Source organism: Ptiloglossa arizonensis, chromosome 7 (genome assembly GCF_051014685.1).
Source record: "Ptiloglossa arizonensis isolate GNS036 chromosome 7, iyPtiAriz1_principal, whole genome shotgun sequence".
Lineage (NCBI taxonomy): Eukaryota > Metazoa > Arthropoda > Insecta > Hymenoptera > Colletidae > Ptiloglossa > Ptiloglossa arizonensis.
The window spans coordinates 5,871,850-5,890,786 of NC_135054.1; the positions used below are offsets into that span (position 1 = coordinate 5,871,850).

Here is an 18,937-nt window from a genome sequence, read left to right on the forward strand (position 1 = left end):
ATACTCATAAAACAGTGTACATCGAACGATATTTGTAGAAGTTCCTAGTACTCAAGGGTTCGATAGTTATTTCACCCTTTAAGATTAGGTATATACTAGATTGTTGAATAAGATTTATCGAACGACAAAATTCATTGAACAACCTATTAGTTCAATTTCATTTGTAACTGTGGATTTGGTTCTTCAGGAATGATGTGAGTGAGAATACGTTGTTTGTTTCATGTAGGAGGGGACAATCTTAGTTCTAGTATACTTGGTGATCATTATGGATAAGAACGAGTATACGGTGTGAGGGTTCAGTTAATAACATAGTGTGAGAGTGTAGAGCGCGAAGAGAAAGAGAACGAGAGATTTATTTCAACATATTGTAGATGGAAAGTGATTACCTTGTTTTTCCGCGTTCACTTTTGCAGTATTATATCAATAAATATATTTTCGTTATATCGAAAAACGTACATTTTGCTCGCAGTGACAGTTTATAATAAATGATTATATCACCATTTGTATACAAATTTTTTTACTAATTACAATTTTATTGTCCAATATCCAGCAAACGATTCGTTCATAAGTTCCTGACACTGACTTACCTTTCTTTTCGCGCTATCAAAGTACTATTCGAGTATTTTAATTCATTATTTAATTCTCGGATCGTTATACCTGTGAAGTGCAATACCAAGCAAGTAGCCACGATCAGTCAGTATCTATGGTTCCCATCGTACAGAAACATAAATTTCTGTATCGTTTAACCATAGTACGGGAAAGTAATTCGGTTGGCAATTAAGAGTGAATGGCGAGAGTAGAGTCGAGGTTCAAGGAAAGACAGAGAAAGCTATTCCAAATGATAGAGAGTGCCTTGGCCTTCCCTTCAATTATTCCTGCGTCGATTTTTATGGTGCACCGGTTGGTTTACACTATTAGTAACTCGATATCGGCTCCGATGCCAGGCAACCTTTTTGCTTTTGATGGTTTATTCGATCGTTTAAATTTAAAATCCGACAACACCGAGCACAATGAACGTAAAATTTCGTAATAATCCTTTTTTGCGATTTTTCCACTCGGTGAAAATATTCTTTCTGAAAAATGATCACGCAGTTATCGATAAAATTCAATATTTGTTCAAGATTCTGTGCTAATATGTATAACAACGAATCGTTGGTATTTACTGAGCATTAAATGTATTTAAAAATCGATATAAAAATCTCACATGTTTCAAACATTATTTCCAAGAGATTCAAAGTTTATTAAATGTAAAATACTCGTATATATGTATATTCTCGATCTCCGACTAAATTAATTAAATTATATTTACTATACTAAATAATAGAAATAAAATGATACGAAACAAGAAATCACGCAAATCTAAATAATATTTATGTATAATTTGCTTCAATTAAAACTTGGGAATAGGGTATCTATAAATAAAACAAGTGGTACCCGAACTTACGTGTACATTTAATTTCTACGTTATTTTAAATACTATAACACAGAGGTAGTTGTTACAATTGTGAGTAAATATTCATATATAAATTTTCCAAAAATATAATGCGACATTTCCACACCGCGTTCTATACTACAGAATCCAATATATCAATTGTTGACACCCTGGTAGGTATGTCGTTGAAAAAGGAAAACCTCTTCCCTTTCATCGAATTTACTGGAATTTAAGAGCAAGAATTCTTCCAGGAAATCCCTATAGCCAAGAGCTAAAAAGATGATTCTTAAGTTAAGGGAAATGTATTATCATGTTTAAGGAGAATATGGTTAACGTCGAGTAATTTTTGCTTGGTCGTAGACCTTCGAAGGTTGACTAAAACATTTGATGCAATACGTGATGCAATTCCTTTCAGAAGTCAATCTCAGCTCTACACAGTAGATGTAACCGATCGATCGGAAATCCGCGAAGTAGAGAAAGCCAACCAGTTCTATTTATCTATAGAATACTTTTGTCACAATAATAAAGAAACATCATTCGTGTATATAGGCATTGAGCATTTATTTATATTCGGAATGTGCAGCGATAATAATTTAATTATCGATAACTATTTAGGTTTGAGTAATAACTAAGGATACCTTTTGTTCTATGACGTAGTCGTAAGACAAAACAATTAAACCGCACGCGCTAGAAAAAATATTAAAAACGAGAGACGTGTAACGAGCCAGCAACCGATAGAATCTCAAGTTGTGCAATAAAAAATATATTAAACGCTTTATTTTAAAAGTTGCGGTGAAGTGTCCGACGTTATTTTCCTCCCGTGTTAACTGACAGCGAGACAAATTATTCCACACCACGTGAAAAAGTTAACTTATTCCATCACGTGGCAGAGCTGAGCCATTCGATCACTCGTCACGCTCATTAGAAAAGATCCTCCTCGCGAATGTTTTCGAATCTGACTCGTCTACGGTAAATAAACCATTAAACGCAATACAATTGAATAATAATTAATTGCAACGCGAACGAAATTCGGACGAAATTAATAATCTTGAAATGAAGTCGCAACGTGTAACGAAAAATGACGCGCAAGCGATGATCCTGGAATACACGTGTACGTATCTAGGACTTTCGAGTCTTTCGATTATAGCACCCAATACAAAACACTCTGTATGAAATTCGGTCCTAACAAAACGAACCTCGGGTCTCGTACGGTTGATATTCGTAAATACATAATACATGGACTTCGTCTCGTTCGTTCTAATGTGTTAGTATTTCGTCGTACTGTGTAAACGTATAAATGGCACGAATACATTTTGTACCATTTGATGCTCATCGGGGAATGGGCAGTTCCCGATCGTGAAAAGGAAACACGCACCGCCTGTATGCGTGTCATGTTTGCGAACGTCCTCCGGGGCAACTTCAGAAGTTTACACTTAATCACGAAATGGACTCGGATTGGAAATGGCAAACTCCCCGGCCCGTCCCGCGTCGTTGAAACTTTAGTTAGCGACACTCGATGCGCTTTGAAGTCGAACGAGCTTACCATTACCCCGTTTCCTCCCCGATCGTGCTTATTAACGAAAATGCTTCGAGGTTTCGACCTGTTTAAGGATTCTTCCGCCATCGAGGAGCTTCAGTTACCAAACGGTACTTGTGGTAACGCGAACCTACTTTGATAATTAAAACGTTAAATATCCATGAGTTTCTTTACCGTTATTGGACCCAATTAATCGTTCCTCGTTAGGCAAACTGTTCGTTTTTTATAAAACTTGGTAAGAAGAGTGGGGTAAATATATTCTATGAAATGTGAAATTTTATAGCGTATGTGACTAGTTGAGATTTTGTTACGGAGCATCACCGGTTGATACTATTGGGTTGCTCGGAAAGTCATTTCGTTTTCCAAAATGGAGAATACATAATTGAATAAAATGTTTATACGCTCTAAAAAAATCGTGTTTCATTTTCACCAAAGAAAAACGAAACGACTTTTTGAACAACCCAATACATTATATTATGACATGTTTATAGATGTAGTTATTGACCGAAGCATCCACTTTATACGTGTAACAAGGCAAATGATTGAAAATTATTAAATTCTTAGATTCGTGATTCACAGAAACATGTAAAAACAAATAATACGATACGAGCTTACGTAGGAGTTCGAGTAGACTGAACATTGCTGCTTGAGTAGTTGCCCAATATAATTTTTGATAATAGAAGACTTAAACAATTATAATATTGTTGTACGTGTCAATGAATTATTATATTTTATTAATGTTTAACCGAGTATGTCAATAAATGGAAATGAGTAGCCGTTGTTTAGTTGCTCTTGAGATTTCAAAGAAATAAGTACAACGTTTTATTCTCTGTTCAATAATTGGTACATACATACTGAACAGTACTAGATTGTTCAATAAGTTTTGTCGTTTGATAGAACTTATTGAACACTATAGTACTAAGTTGCTCGATAAGTTTTGAGGAAAACTTATCGAACAACCTATTACATCTGACAATGTTGCTCCGTGTCCAAAGTAACGCACAATGTAATCTAATTATCGAATATTATCGAAAAAAAGAAAATCAGACAAAATGTTATTATAAAAGAAATGTTAAACAATTATAATGTAATTTTAACAAATAACGGTGGACATTTACAATTCAACCTAGCTACTGCCGAAGAAAATGTAATCGAGCATGAAATTGCATCGGCAACGTTATGTAGCAGATAATTTAAAATGAGAAATGGCAGACGAACTCTATGACAGTGATTACTTTCTCATCACAATTTTCATCTTGGATCGAAATAACAATATAAATGTGCATCAGCCAACACGGAACCTAAGAAACGCTTTTAATATTTGTAAAATACATAATATCTTAGAAAGTAAAATGGAGCCTAACAGAACAAGAACATTATGTACACAGTTTGAAAAGAAAAAGATAAAAAAATCATTTTGAATTAACAACAAACCTGTGTCATGCAGTATATTTATATGGTTTGTTGTTGGATGTTTCATTACTATGTAAAATGTGAATACATATTATTTATTTTGAAACGAACTGTCTAAAACGACAAACATCTTGTGTTTGAAAAGAAAAGCTACATACGCCTTTTGTAGGTGACCTAACAGTGGTGTCTCATGTATCCGATAAATACGGTGAATTTTCAGTGAACTTTTAAGTGTAAAAACGAATTTTATAACTAACAATGTCTGAAAAGGCAGTCTGTAACAGTTTACTGTGACTCGTTTTGTACCTTTTTAGTTCAATTTGTTACAAAAACAATACTGGCTGATAAACTAAGAAAAAACTCTAATGCGATTTTAATGCATTAACAATTATAATGTCAGTTTCAAATTTCTTGCGTATAGTTACTTCCGCGTGACGGAAACGGCGGGCGATCGAATCTTTACCCTTTAAAGAATTCATTTTTGGCGTCTACACCGTGCTCCGTGTCGAGTCGTAACTAACAATAAAAAGCACATTAACTCCGGTGTTCTTAGCGTGGAAGTTTCGCTAATGATGATTACAATTCGTGTGACGGATTCAGGCGTTAAAGTTCATGGAATTCTTTTTACGACCGGTTGGCTTCGTGACTGATTCGTTTAAGGCTTCTTTTCGCTGTAGTTTACGTTCAAGATGTGGTTTATGACCACATTACGACGTATTCAAGAAAACCGTGTTCGATTCCACGTTTCCAGATTCGTTGTCTCATCTGACACGAATTTTGCATCATTGCATCGACTAAGCAATTGTAACACAGTTGTCTTGTGTTCTTAGAGCCTTGATCGTGTCAGGAGTAAGATTTATCACAGAGATAGACGATTTTATTGCCACGCGATCGGATACCGGATCAAATTAATTTTATATCCGAAATTGTAAAACTACAATAGTTCCTCGATAAAGAGTACATTATCGGACCCGCCCGTGCCTTTTAAGGAGGGACGGTAAGCGATGGTGTACGCGTATGAGTGCGATAACACTAATGTAAACAAACAACTTTTATATTTCTCATTGCACATTCATGGGAGTGTTATCAATGGATTATTGAAGCTTTTTCCGATAAAAATGAGGCCAAACTAAGTGAGTCATTTTTTTTTAATTTTCAACTACATGTAATTAATTAATGGTAGTCTGAATACGATTTTATTCGATTTTATTTTCTTCGGGAGAATTTTGGCAATGAAAACAGAAAGCGGAATATCAAAGTTTTTAGTTTATATTAGTAACTGTTCTTCCGATACGAGTACGGTAGCGTTTTAAAGTTTGATCAGCTGATTTTCAAACCCACAACTGTCAGCTAAAACCTCTAAATAATAATGATGGTGTTTCGAGGATGTTTCTAGAGGAGAAATGCGGTTGTTCATCGAGAGATTACTCTACAAGTATTGTGGGGAGTAAATATAAATTAAAAGTATTTTATAACAAATTCATAGATCTCTTTAAGAAATGGTGGCACGCCTTTGTATATTGTCGAGTACTTGTAACGCATATGCTAAATCCAGCAATATTCGCGATTGTTTTCATTCTGCGTTTCAGCAACTCCAAAATAAAATAAGAGAATTTTATGAAAGTAAGATGTTAGATATTTTCTTCGACAATTTAAATATTAAATATACGAAAATTAAATATCACTCGATATTTTTCATCAATTTTGACGTGGTGTGTTCTATACAACTGACTCTTTTTATACTTGGTATACAGTCATTGACATTTACTAGGTGGTTCAGCGATCACAAATTCCAGCTGTAGAAAATTTTCTCTGTGTTATGTTTCTGCTATTAATATTTATAGCATTTTGCCGGAAGTATAGCATAGCCAACGTCGGAAAAATTATCTGACAGTTGCTTTATTAAAACCGTTACGTTTTCCTGTCAGTTTGAGTAATGGAAGTTCTTCGGTGTTGTAGCGAACTTGTGGGAATTTACGCATGTTAGATTGGATGTATCATAGTTACAGAAAACCGTACTCTCTTTTCTTTCGTATAATTCGAGTCTGTATGAAAACTGGAACTAGACTGTTTCGGTACAATTGAAAAAATATAATAAAATGTATATGTATTCGCAATATTTTCAACTAACTTCAGACGTTGAATAAATTGTTAATAGAAGACATTCTGGGATCAAAGACAAAAGTAATATGTTCCAAAATATTGGTTACTTAAATTCTATAAAGAATCGTAATAAATTCGTACGCAACGATAGAACAAGTTATCGTACGTTAGTGGACCGAGGAGAAAATTATTTATTGTAAATATTATAACGTTCGGTATTAATAAACGAACGAAACGTTTCCAAGATTAACGAAGTTGCGAATTTATAGATCCCTTTCCAATGCAGAATATTGTCGAATAATTAGCGAACAATAACGAATTTCTCGCTATCGTGTAACGGAAATACAGTCTAAATTGGTTACCAAACTGCTGGAGAACTATAATCTTCAAAGGATGTATTTAAGTCGTACTATTGTCCAAAGTTGTCTTTTTTTTGTGTTACGTTATTGGAACGGAAGGCAGACAAAATCAATGAACAATTCATTAAGCGCGAGTTTTCTGATACCCGCGTTACAAATGCTCCGCCGTGTCCGAAAAGAATCGAGTCATCGAAGATAATGATAAATACAGTCTATATCATAATAGAGTGGGTAGTCCGCGGCAGATGGCACGTGACTCACGCGTGAACCACCACCGTGATATATTCGTGGGCCACCCTCTCGCAACACCGATTCGTAAATAAATTAGCCTCTATCGGATCTGGAGATAACGCGTTATTTATGGTTAGTTCGTGACGGTGCACCCTTAGGAAAAACTGGCGCCCTGCAGGTAGAGCTGATCGCTCAGCTCGCTTAATGCAATAGAAGGGATCGACTTACCGGTGTGCCGAGGATGCGTTCAGGTAGAATAAGTGGACTTTGCGGATCGGTGTTTAACACTGAGCTACTTCATTTCTGTCGCGTGCCACGACTTTTTATTTTCTATCCAACTACCGGTATTAAGTAGAAGTACGTTCATCGTTTGAAATCTCTGGAATAGTTAGCAAGTGATTTTCAACGCTTCGACAACCGCATACTTTTCGAGAGCTGGCGACCATTTACACGGTTTATATTACACTTTTGTACTTTTTGTATCACAGGGATTAATAATGTGCAATTTTTAAATAATGTTTATATCGGGGTTAATAACGTGAGATTTTTGAATAACCTGTAACACTCCTGTAACAGAGGGATTAATAATACGAGATTTTTCAATAATTATCATACCTGTCCGGAAGCATTCATAGAGCAAGTTTCTTCAAATTTTATATTATATTTAATTCTTTGTGATTATGAAAATATTAAATATTTCATTGATCATGGTTATGTGGAATGGTTAAGTAAGCCTGTACTGTGTATGATTTGATCGATTATATGTAAATGTAAATGTTTCTTCTTCTTTTAAATGCAAAGAGAAAATCCTACGAATTTTACTCGATTAACATTCAAAAAAGACTAAATAGGTTCCTTTATTAACGGGACTGAAGTATGCATTACATAATATCTTTTGAAAACGTACTCTTATCTAGTGTCTCTTAATGGTATCTTTAATTTTAGATTTTATACAATTGATATAAACAAGTTTACCGTGTACGTTTGTAAATGTACAATGCTGTATGTTAAGCAAGTGACAAAAGCTTATAAATAATAATTTTTAATTAATTGAATCAACTTCTTTTATTTTCTTTGTCGATTAGAGATTGTTTGTAATAATCGATTTTAAAACAACGTATAATTATGTATCGCATTAATCTTAGGATAATTTCTGTCCAGTTTGACTTCTAAGGTTTCTGGCATAGAGATTACAATCTAAGTATAACTCTAGAAACCCTTGACAATTTTAAATTATATCAGATTTTAATTACAAAAACTTGTAGTACTTATGGAAGAAAAACAATGCTATTATATTGTATATTTTATATTATACTTATTTTTTTCTTCCCTTTATTAACTATATTTATACCAATTTGTATTTTATTACGATATGATAAACTCGTAAAAAGAAACATAGAGTAATAATTAAGACATATACTCGTTTGGAAAAAATAGTAGTTTTCGAATATAGCGTTCGTAATAAATATTATATAATATTCATAATAGAGATGAGCAAAATTTTAGTGGAATAAACGATTACGTATTAAAACAAAGTTTAGCGATGATTATTCATCCGAATAGATATGCAGATATATCGTTCTATTGTATATTTCGAATTTAATTACTTTGATTCAACCAGCAATGCTTAAGAAATTGTTTATTCTTTATTCGTTACTCGACACTTGAATTTTAAATAAGAATTTTACCCATCTCTGATTTACACATTACAATATGTTTCTTTAGGTTCATCTTTAATATCGTTACAAAAAGTAGATCTAAACGTGGAAAATTTGTACAAATTAAATTTACAAAAGTATATAACAGAAAGCACCGTCTTAACGATAAGATTGAAAAGTGCTTCTTACGACCATTAGATTCGAAAACTATGAAAACATCGAGTATGTTGTAATCCTGACGATTCTCGGTCAATCGTAAATAAAAGAATGAAGATCGACGAAAATTCCAAGCATCCATAAAGAAATTACTCTATAGGGTAGATCGACCGACATCTCTTACACTTGGAATCCACAAGGGAGGGGGATGAAGGGCGGGGGAATATATTCGCGAGAGTGTCACTTCCGATATTGCTTTTATATTGGATTTTCGATTGTATTTTATCGAAGTTAAGACGAACCGACAATGTTCTTTGATTTTGCGTATCATTCAAGGACAGAGGATCGAAACGATTGCCCGGTTCAGCGGATACGAGAAATGGTAAAAACAGAGAGGCGAACAGGAACGAGTAACAGAGGTGAAAACAGGGTGGGTTACGTGACTGTAGGGGCGTCTGGTATCGATCAACAAACCAGGTGCACCACGCCCAGTTATCAATTAACAAGAATTCAAACAGTCACAGTCGTGTCAAAAATTTCAGTTAAACAGGAAACGACCTCTGCCTGTCGATCGTTGGTAAACGATTACGAACCGTATCGATTCTCAGCAGTTACATTAAGGTCAATTACTCTTAACGAAGACATTTGGCACGCAAATTACTCGATTAATTAAAACGTGGCCTAAGGATTCGAACCCGCGACCTTTGACCTATCTTCTCAATTACACCGGCAATGATAATTATTCTTCGGTTGTATTTTGCGGATAAGACCTCATCAACGGACGAAAGCGCGTATTTTTTAATCTACATCGTGGGAATTAAACGAGCTGCGAGTTCCAAGTAATCCACATTTGTGTTTATTTCCTTTTGATATGACGAATGCGTGCACGCGAACGGCAGCTATTTCGTGGCTGCTGGCGAGAGAAATTCTGTTTACACGAAGAATAATTTTTCAGCTCGCGAGTAAGTAATGAAATTTTTGTAAATTTTGCCGCGAGAAATTGACGTACTCGCGTTTCGTCATACCGTGCACGTCAGTTGAAAACTCGCACGTTACGGTCCACACTATATAGGTACCTGTGCGTTCATTTATTAAACGTAACGCTATACTTTTAACCGTGAACAAATAAAATGTATGAAATAGGCCGACTAAATATTTTGAATGATATTCACAGGTGACACTGGTTCGTACTGAGTTTGTTTAAATGAACGTTATTATATAATACTTATTATATTTATAATTTACTGTATAGGTTACACACACATATGTGATGCACGGTAGCGGACATGTTAAATATTTCTGGAAAATTCATAATAGTTGTAATACCGCATGCGTCGAGTACGTTAGAAATTATGTATATTAGTACAACTATTAATTCATGTTTTCGTATTAATTTTAGAGATATTGTTATTCAAATTGCACGCATAAGATAATTATATTGTAATTATAATTTGATATAAACCCGAGTAGATATGGAAGCAACACCCGTAAAGATGCAATGTATTAACATAACAAAAATCACTTGTTCGAAATTAATTTCATTGTCATTTTAATATCGCATCAAGTATAATGCATATAATGAATGGATCTTTATTATTGTACATTATTGTGCTTATTAATATACGTTTCTGTAGTAATTATGAATGTATTATTCCCCCGGAAAGATTACAGTTAATAAAGTTGATAAATAATGTAGTAGTTGACAAATATTTTTTCCCCTTCCTTTCTACAAATTTTCTTTCGAAATTACAATAATGTGCTTTATTTTAGCCACGAATGACTACTATACATTTCCCTTTATTTCTTCTAAATTATAATACGGGTAGTTACAGTGAATTACCAAGCTAAAAGCACCCGTGAACATTTATTTTAGCATTCTCAGTCTCGTTAAAGTTCAAGCTCCATAAAACATGGAAGAATTGATACAGCGTATAAAATAACGAACAGAGAACCGAACCATAAAAACTACAAGGGTTAAGGCAAGCGCTAAGCGGCAGCTGTCAAATCCACTTATTCTATCCGAACGATCGCGAGTGTCATGAATTGTTATACCCTAATCCACTTCACCAAGTGATACAAAACTTTCTCAGCGTTAAATTTAGTTTGCCGGGAACTAAAGTCATAAGTCATTTTCTTCCTCGAAATTCTATCCTTAGAAGAAAGAAAACGGCAGCTCTGAAGAAAACGATAGATAGAAATAAATGGCTAATTTTACACAAAAAGTATAAATTTTATACATTTTTAATCCATTCTCAAATTAAATTCCCATTATTCTTAACCTACCTAAAACTATCGGTATACATGTGTCGTGTAATTTTAATAGGTTGCTCGATAAGTTTTTTTGTTATACACTAATCCAATTTTTTCGTTCGATTTTGTCGAACGACAAAACTTATTTAGCAACCTAGTGCAATACTGCTCAATAAGTTTTATAGAACGACAAAACTTATTGAACAATCTAGTACAAGGATCAAAATTTATCTTAGGGGATGAAATATCACAATAAAACCGAAAGAATGATTTCTCGTGGAAAAGAAGTACTTCTAGGATCATTTTTTTGTATTGTACCTTTGAATTATTTTACTTTGCAAATGCGCGAATTACGTGCACTTGAATAACGCTTATATTGCTGAATACTATTTTATGTGCAATATCTGACGAAATTAATGTGATTTAAATTAAACCTAGAGAAAATTTGCAGATATAATCAACCTTTCGTTTTCCTTCCTGCAAAAAGTTCACTTCGTTCAACAATTGAGGGTAATTGATACGACCTGATAATAATTTATTATGATATTCAGGCTCTCAAAAATCCATAAATCTATGACTTTGCACGCAGAATGTTTCCAAACTGGTGGTACACTCTGAAAGAGGGTGGACTCTGCATGAAAAAACAAATTGAAAATCTAAAGTGAGATTTTTGTGTACGAGGCTCCATTTTGAAATAAATCGATGTTAAGGACTATGTTATAGTCTAGCCTTCGTTGCGTTCGAGTTTATAAACAGTACCAATGTAATGGCTTCTAATCGTATTCGATTTGAAAAGTAATTTTACTTCAATATTTATCCCGTTGAATCTAAAATAATTCGAGTAGCACACTGCTATTCGTTGAGTTTACGTGGAAATATAATATAACTTCGAATGAAAAAATGTCACACTGCATTTTTCTACTTATTTTTTCATGTAGTTTCACCCTTTCTCGTACTATACCAAAAAGGATAAAGTTCGAAAGCACTCTCTATATTGTACGTGGACACGATAAAAAGTAATATCGATTAAAAGTAATTCAATCGAGTTCCTATAAATTTTCATTGACTTTGTAAAGTTATCTTCCTTGATGTCCAAGAAGCTTAACACAAAGAAGATGTATTTCCCCATTTAAGACTTATTCCGTTTCAAATAATTATCTCCATAATTGATTTATTCGAAAAAAGTGGCATTATAATTTTGAATAAAATAGATAACAATGTAAAATTACTATCGTTCAATTTTCAAGGTTACCCCTGATCTAAGAATGGGCAATTGGTCTCATTTTGGGCACAACCGAATTTATTTGTGACTTCCAAGCTCGTTGCAGCTAGATCTATTTACACAAGAACAATATGGCGTCACAGTGAGGCAAAACGAGTAATTGCCAACCGCAAGAGTGACGTATCAGCACCTATGACGTACCCTCACACTAATGACCACTCCTCGTATGCATGATAATACCCTAGATTACTTTCCACCCATCATTTTCACTGTCACGTGCTCGAAAAACTACTCGCGGTGGGGTTTACCATATTATTTTGTTGTACGAACAATACGGACTGTTACTGAAAACTAATATATTGATAAATTCCACTACGGTTCTTGGATGATTATATCGGTGCAAGATTGATCTTTCAATGAAACAGTTATCAGTTTTCCTCTTTATATCACTCCCATAGTTTCGCAGCCGGATTGTATACCAAGCATTCTTCTGGTATTCTAGTACTTGATAATGAATGCGCTCTTCGTTCGCAAGTTTTTAAGGTACTGCAATTTATCACTGTAAGTGGAATGTAAAGTTCAGTCTACCCTTACTTTTCAATTAGCTGTTTGGAAAAATGTTTTCTCGGGATAAGAATATGCAAACTCACATTAACTTTATGAATAACTAACTGTGGTTCCTTTCCAAGTGAGAAACTTCTAAATATACGGAGTGTTTTTGAAATAGATGATCAAACTTTAGATAACTTCTACGCATTGTAGATGCGCGTGTAAAGGAGTTGCAAGAGCATGAATCGAAAACGTTTTCTTTTCGTGTTACAATCACTTGTCGTCTACGACAGAGTTTGGAAAAAATATCCTTCGAGAGTTATTAGCCATTTTCGAAGCATATATGGTATTAAGGAAATGTGTACAAAAATTATGTTAGAAAGTATATATGCTATGAAAAAGATACGAGACACGTATGTTCTTAAGAAAATTGCTCCAATTTACGCATTACTTATATTTTTATAAATATTTTTTAACGTATTATATTTTATAGAATTAATGCAATAAACGAGAATCGTCTATCTGAGCATTCTCTTATTACAATTGTTAGACATTGAAATATCAAATTTCTGGAAATTATAAAAATTCGTTTAATTCAAAGGTAATCGGAAATTGGACGTGAAATAAAATGAAATAGGAAAATATTGTCCTGTGTGTGGTCGTTGAATATTAATATATTTTCAAATGATTTTTATACTGGGTGAATAGGGAAATATTTGAATGTAATTATTACATTAGTAAATAAAATATTTGTGTCACTCTGAATCGTTCTGTCTACCAGTTAGTAAACATTGTGAAAAAATTAACAAGATATAACTATGATTTTCAGATGATCTTGAGTACGCGAATTTTTGTTGATGGTGGATAAAGTTATAGATGAATACCTAGTTTTCGAGTAGTAAATGTAAAGACATGCGATATTTATTGTCGACAAATCACTTAAAAGAATGTAGAATATGCCTTTCGTGATTTTCAACCCTCTTGGTAATAATAAGCAAAATAATACCGATCGTTGAAGAAAATTTTACCACAAGTTTACTTTACATCATCAACTTTACTTAAGTGACGATGATGTTCTAAAATAAACCATAAAAACTAGTAATAATTCAATATGGTAGCAATACTTCTAATATAAATAGATGTCTGAATTTTAAATCAGTTAGAATAATTGGTATTTAAAACTAAGTTAAATCAATTTTTATTAACCACAATTTATCTGTATATTTTAAGACACCTTGAAAAGGTTAAACCGAATTATACTCGAAATAAAAATCAATCTTCTTATAATTGATTAATATATAGGTATTATTTTACTCAAACAACGAAGGTTCTATAGTATACATAGTATTTTCTCGATGAGAGGATTTGGCCTGCGCACTAATTGAGTGCCGGAGGCTCTCTCCACCATTTCCGTTTCGTTTTTGCCCTGCGAAGGCGAGAGTGAAATGAAACGAGTGTTAATCAAAGGGTCTGAAATCGAACGAAGAAAAATACGAAATAGGCGAAGCATCGATACTTTGTCTCGTTTCGTTTTTCGGACGTCAGATTCAGTATTGCCTCGTTATAGGTCATTATTCGTGTTTCATTATTAGTAGTTTCTCTAACCTCTCCGTTGCTTTTGCAGCTGCAACGACGAGTGCGATACACCGTTCGTTCAAGTCTTTGGCGACTTCGATAACTAATTGTGACTAGAATGCCTTGAAGACGTCATCCAAATTTAATTTTCTATTTCCAATGCATTCTCCTGTAATAATAAATCGTGAGTAGATTTTCCATTGTCCGCTGTTTTGGAAACCACGTCAGAAGACGATTTTCCAAATTCTCAAGACTGCGTCTCTTTCTTCTTTTTAATTTTCATTCAGATTCCTTCAGCTGCGTAGCTTCTTAGTTTACCTTCCTCGCGTTGAATCTGTCGAACTCTTTTTATACAGATTTGATACTGCCTCTTCTAAATTGGGGCTAGTTACTCCCGCGAGTAACGAGGTTCTCTGATATATAATAATTTGACAATAATTTAATTATAATAGTACAAGCAGCTGCAATAATAATTGTAACGGTACAATCGTTCGCACATATTCGTTTACAATAACCATTGATCGTTTCGCGTATAATTACGAATAAAAATGCAGGAAGATATTTATACAGTGATCGTCAAATTACAATGTTCGCAGTATCGTAGAAAACAATATTTCCTCGATAAAAGCAAACAGCCTGGAGCTAGCACGGACCGTATAATATGAAAAAAACATAAGAATGTATTAACATTTTTTTAAATTTAAATAACCTGTCCTTGGAAAAAAGAAATTTATTTTCCTGTATCCCGATAATCGAACTTTTAGTCACGTGCTGTCTCGCTCACTCGCACTCTATTGCATTCGTCGTGGCAAAAAACAGAAGAACTGCAAAATAGAGAACTGTTTCGTTGTAAGTTGCGCCTGTCCTCCAAGTGGACAAACTATAACGAAACAATACCAAGAATCGTTCTTCGTGCGACTGAAAGCTCGAAATGCACGAATCCTTTTTCGAGTAAGCTTCTCGTCTTCTATGTCATAAATGCACGCTGACATGTGCACGCTGCGAACACGAAACGAAGAATATATCGACAAATTATCGATGGTTCGTCTGTCTCGTGTCGTTGCGCGTTCGTTTCGATTTCCTTCGACTCGTTCTATTTCTTTCTCGCCTTCGGCAAGGAAGAAGCAAAAAACAACTGCTCGGGAATTTGATCTTTTCCATATTATACGATTCGTGCTAGCTCCAGGCTGGTTTCCTTTTATCGAGGAAATATTGTTTTCTACGATACTGTGAAAATTGTAATTTGACGATCACTGTATAAATATCTTCCTGAATTTTTATACGTAATTATACGCGAAACGATGAATGGTTATTGTGAACGAATATGTGCGAACGAGTGTTGCCGTAATTGTGATCTTTGATATAAAAAACGATATGTCGTTCGTTGCAATAAAATGTCACGGTGAAGAAGGAAAGATTGCAGAACTCGAGGAATATCGTGGACCTTAATCTCCCTACGATAAATATTATCCTCCCCCCGGTCGCGCTGGTAACGAGATCGTATCTGACGCCGTTGCGTGTCATTTGCATATTTCAGCCGGAGGCGTTGCGTAGATCCTTGCTTTTGGCAATCCGAAATGCACGAGGGTGGCAGTCACGATTCTATTTACATTTCAGAATCGAGAGGACGCTTCTACCCTGAGGTGACGAATGCGGTTGAACAGTAACGAACATTTAGAAAAATTTTCTTTGTACCGCTGATCATTGTTAACCACAAATCTTTGCGAAACGAACTGATAAAGAATCGTAAGGAACATTGATGCCAGAATCTTCTTAATGTAACGTAGTTATTGAGTGCAACGTATAATTATTGTATCTTCCTCGTATTTCATGGTCATGCGAGAGATTGATTTCATAACCAATATACAGGGTGTAACTTAATACGTCGGAAGCATTTCAGGAATTGATTCAGCGGTTACAAACAATGAAATAAGATCGTGCAAACATATGCCCGATCTGACCTTATTGTCGAACGATAAATAATTTTTCTTACAGTTCGTTTGCCCATATTTAAACGAAATTGTGAATAAATAGATGCTCGTTTGTTTGCAATGCTTATTTCCAATTGATTTTGATATTTGATATTATACTCTACGTATTTGTTTCTGTTTCAGATTGATTATTTAAAATTCTTGTTCGAAGATGACGTTTTAGCGTCGAAAACGTTTTCAAAAATAAATTTACTTGTTCATATGTCAATGAATTAAGAATTTCAATTGCTCGTGCGATCATACTAATCGATGTTATTTTTAATAAATAGTTTTATATCTGGGTAATTGACTATACATGTACATAAATATGTACTGGATATGTTTCAACATGTTAAAATCTAAACTGTTATTTTTCGTCGTGTTCGTAATAATAATCGTACAGAGTCGTTAAGTACATTTACTGATCAAACATGAAGTTAAATGACCTTAAATGATCTTGAATAATTCACATATGTTATCTTTATATGATATGATTTAAAAAAAATTGAGCTGACGTCTCTACAAGTAAATAGTTCAAGTAGACATTTCACAAAATGTTCAAAAGTTAATAACATATTTCCCTTTTTAAACGAAACATTTATATTAACATTTTTACTATTTTCGATAGTTTCAAAGATAATTGTATTATTACTACACTAATTCTATATCGTGTGTAGAAGCGGTTAAAAAAAATATGGAATATAAATGCTACTGAAATGCTTATAAAATATTTCAAAATACTTTCATTAGAGTGAAATATCGAAAACTGATGAAGAGTTTTACTTATTCGACTAAATAAAATACATTTTCTCATACAATTGAAATCATTAACACATAAAACAGTCGTTTTCATCTGCGTAACGCAAAATAACGTTATATATGTATATATGTATGTAGTATGCATATATTAATTTACTTAACCACATTGCTAGTTAATATGCTTTTTCATTAACTTAAATTGGTGTTACAGCCTGTCTCATTTTATTTTTATTCTTGTACAGTAAGAACTGTCCATTTCAATTGCGTAAATAAAACTACATAAATCAAAATTTTTGATCAAATTCAGTAATGTTCGAAAGCTTTATTTAAGTAAAAAGACTTTTATTCCAACTTATAAAATTGCAAGATCAAATTCAATACCTTGTTACCACTTCACATTACAGTTTTATACTCAGTGACTCGAAAAAGTATTTCTACGTTACGTTATGAAGAAATTCCTTTGACCTACAAGTCCGATTTTAATAAAAGTTTACGTGCATGTAGATCATACTGGGCCGCATATGACATAATCTTTTTTGTCAACAAACATTATTTTCGAGAGGATAAAATCAAGACTCGAGAAATCAACGTTTCTTCATTTTTTTAATATATTACAATTTTTTTTGAAGACTTCTTTCACAGTGTAACGATAGTGCACTAAAAACTGAACATTTTTTAAAGAAAATTTTTATTACAGACTATTATACTCTACATGCACGCAAACTTTCATTAAAATTATTCTTACAGGTAAGAACTTTGTTAATCCTTGTAATATAATGTACGAATACTTTTTTGAGCCAATTGAATCTTTTTTGTCAACAAACATTCTCGAGAGGATAAAATCAAGACTCGAGAAATCAACGTTTCTTTATTTTTTTAATATATTACAATTCTTTTCGGAGACTTCTTTCACAGTGTAACGATAGAGCACTAAAAACTGAACATTTTTTTAAGAAAATTTTTATTATGCTCTACATGCACGCAAACTTTCATTAAAATCATTCTTACAGCTAAGAACAATATCCTTGTAATATAGTGTACGAATATTTTTTCGAGCCACTGTAAATATTTATACGTTCCTCGCTATAATTCTTTGCGCAGCAATTAGACCGCGGTAAATATCAAGACCTTCCGTCTGCGCGAGTTTCACCGAGAAGGGATAAACAACACGCTGCGTGAGTTTCATTGACAAAGGATAAACAACACGATGACTTACCGTGGAAGGACATGGCGAGTTGTCCCTGGAGAGACTGCCGAGAGTCACCAATAAACGACGCGGGGCCCCCAACACCGAGTCTCGCCATCCCTCTGCAACAATAAACACAGAACCCTGTTATTTATCGTGGAACAGTTTTTAGGGCACGTGCGACGTAACATCTGTTTCCCAAAGAAAGGTGGATTTTTCACGTGTCGTGTCTTCCAACGCGTGGTTTTTGCAAAACAACGTTTCTCGTATTACGAAAGACTGTTTTATTTATTTTCAAGGGTAACATAAATCGGATTATATTTGCTCCATTTTTTTTAGGATAAACTGGACAAAGAAGTCGGTCTACACAGGCTCACGAAAGTATTCGAAAGATGGTACATATTTCTAATTGAAATTAATACAAACCGTACAGTATAGTAAATATTTTGAAATTGTCGTATATATTTATCGGTTTTATTCTCGGAACTTGTGCATTAAAACGGTGTTCTCTTAATAATCTTAGTAATCTTTGGCATA

The 18,937-nt window shown here is 33.8% G+C and overlaps 1 protein-coding gene across 2 annotated transcripts in view; it reads right to left on the minus strand.

Annotated features, from left to right (window-relative positions):
- Chat (Choline acetyltransferase) overlaps nucleotides 1-18,511 on the minus strand; it is a 114,540-nt gene extending 96,029 nt beyond the window's left edge. For both annotated transcript variants that reach the window (XM_076315522.1, XM_076315521.1), the window contains exon 1: nucleotides 18,431-18,511. The gene's annotated coding sequence lies outside the window, so the exon portion shown is untranslated. The remainder of the gene's footprint in view (nucleotides 1-18,430) is intronic.
- Nucleotides 18,512-18,937: the final 426 nt, after the last annotated feature.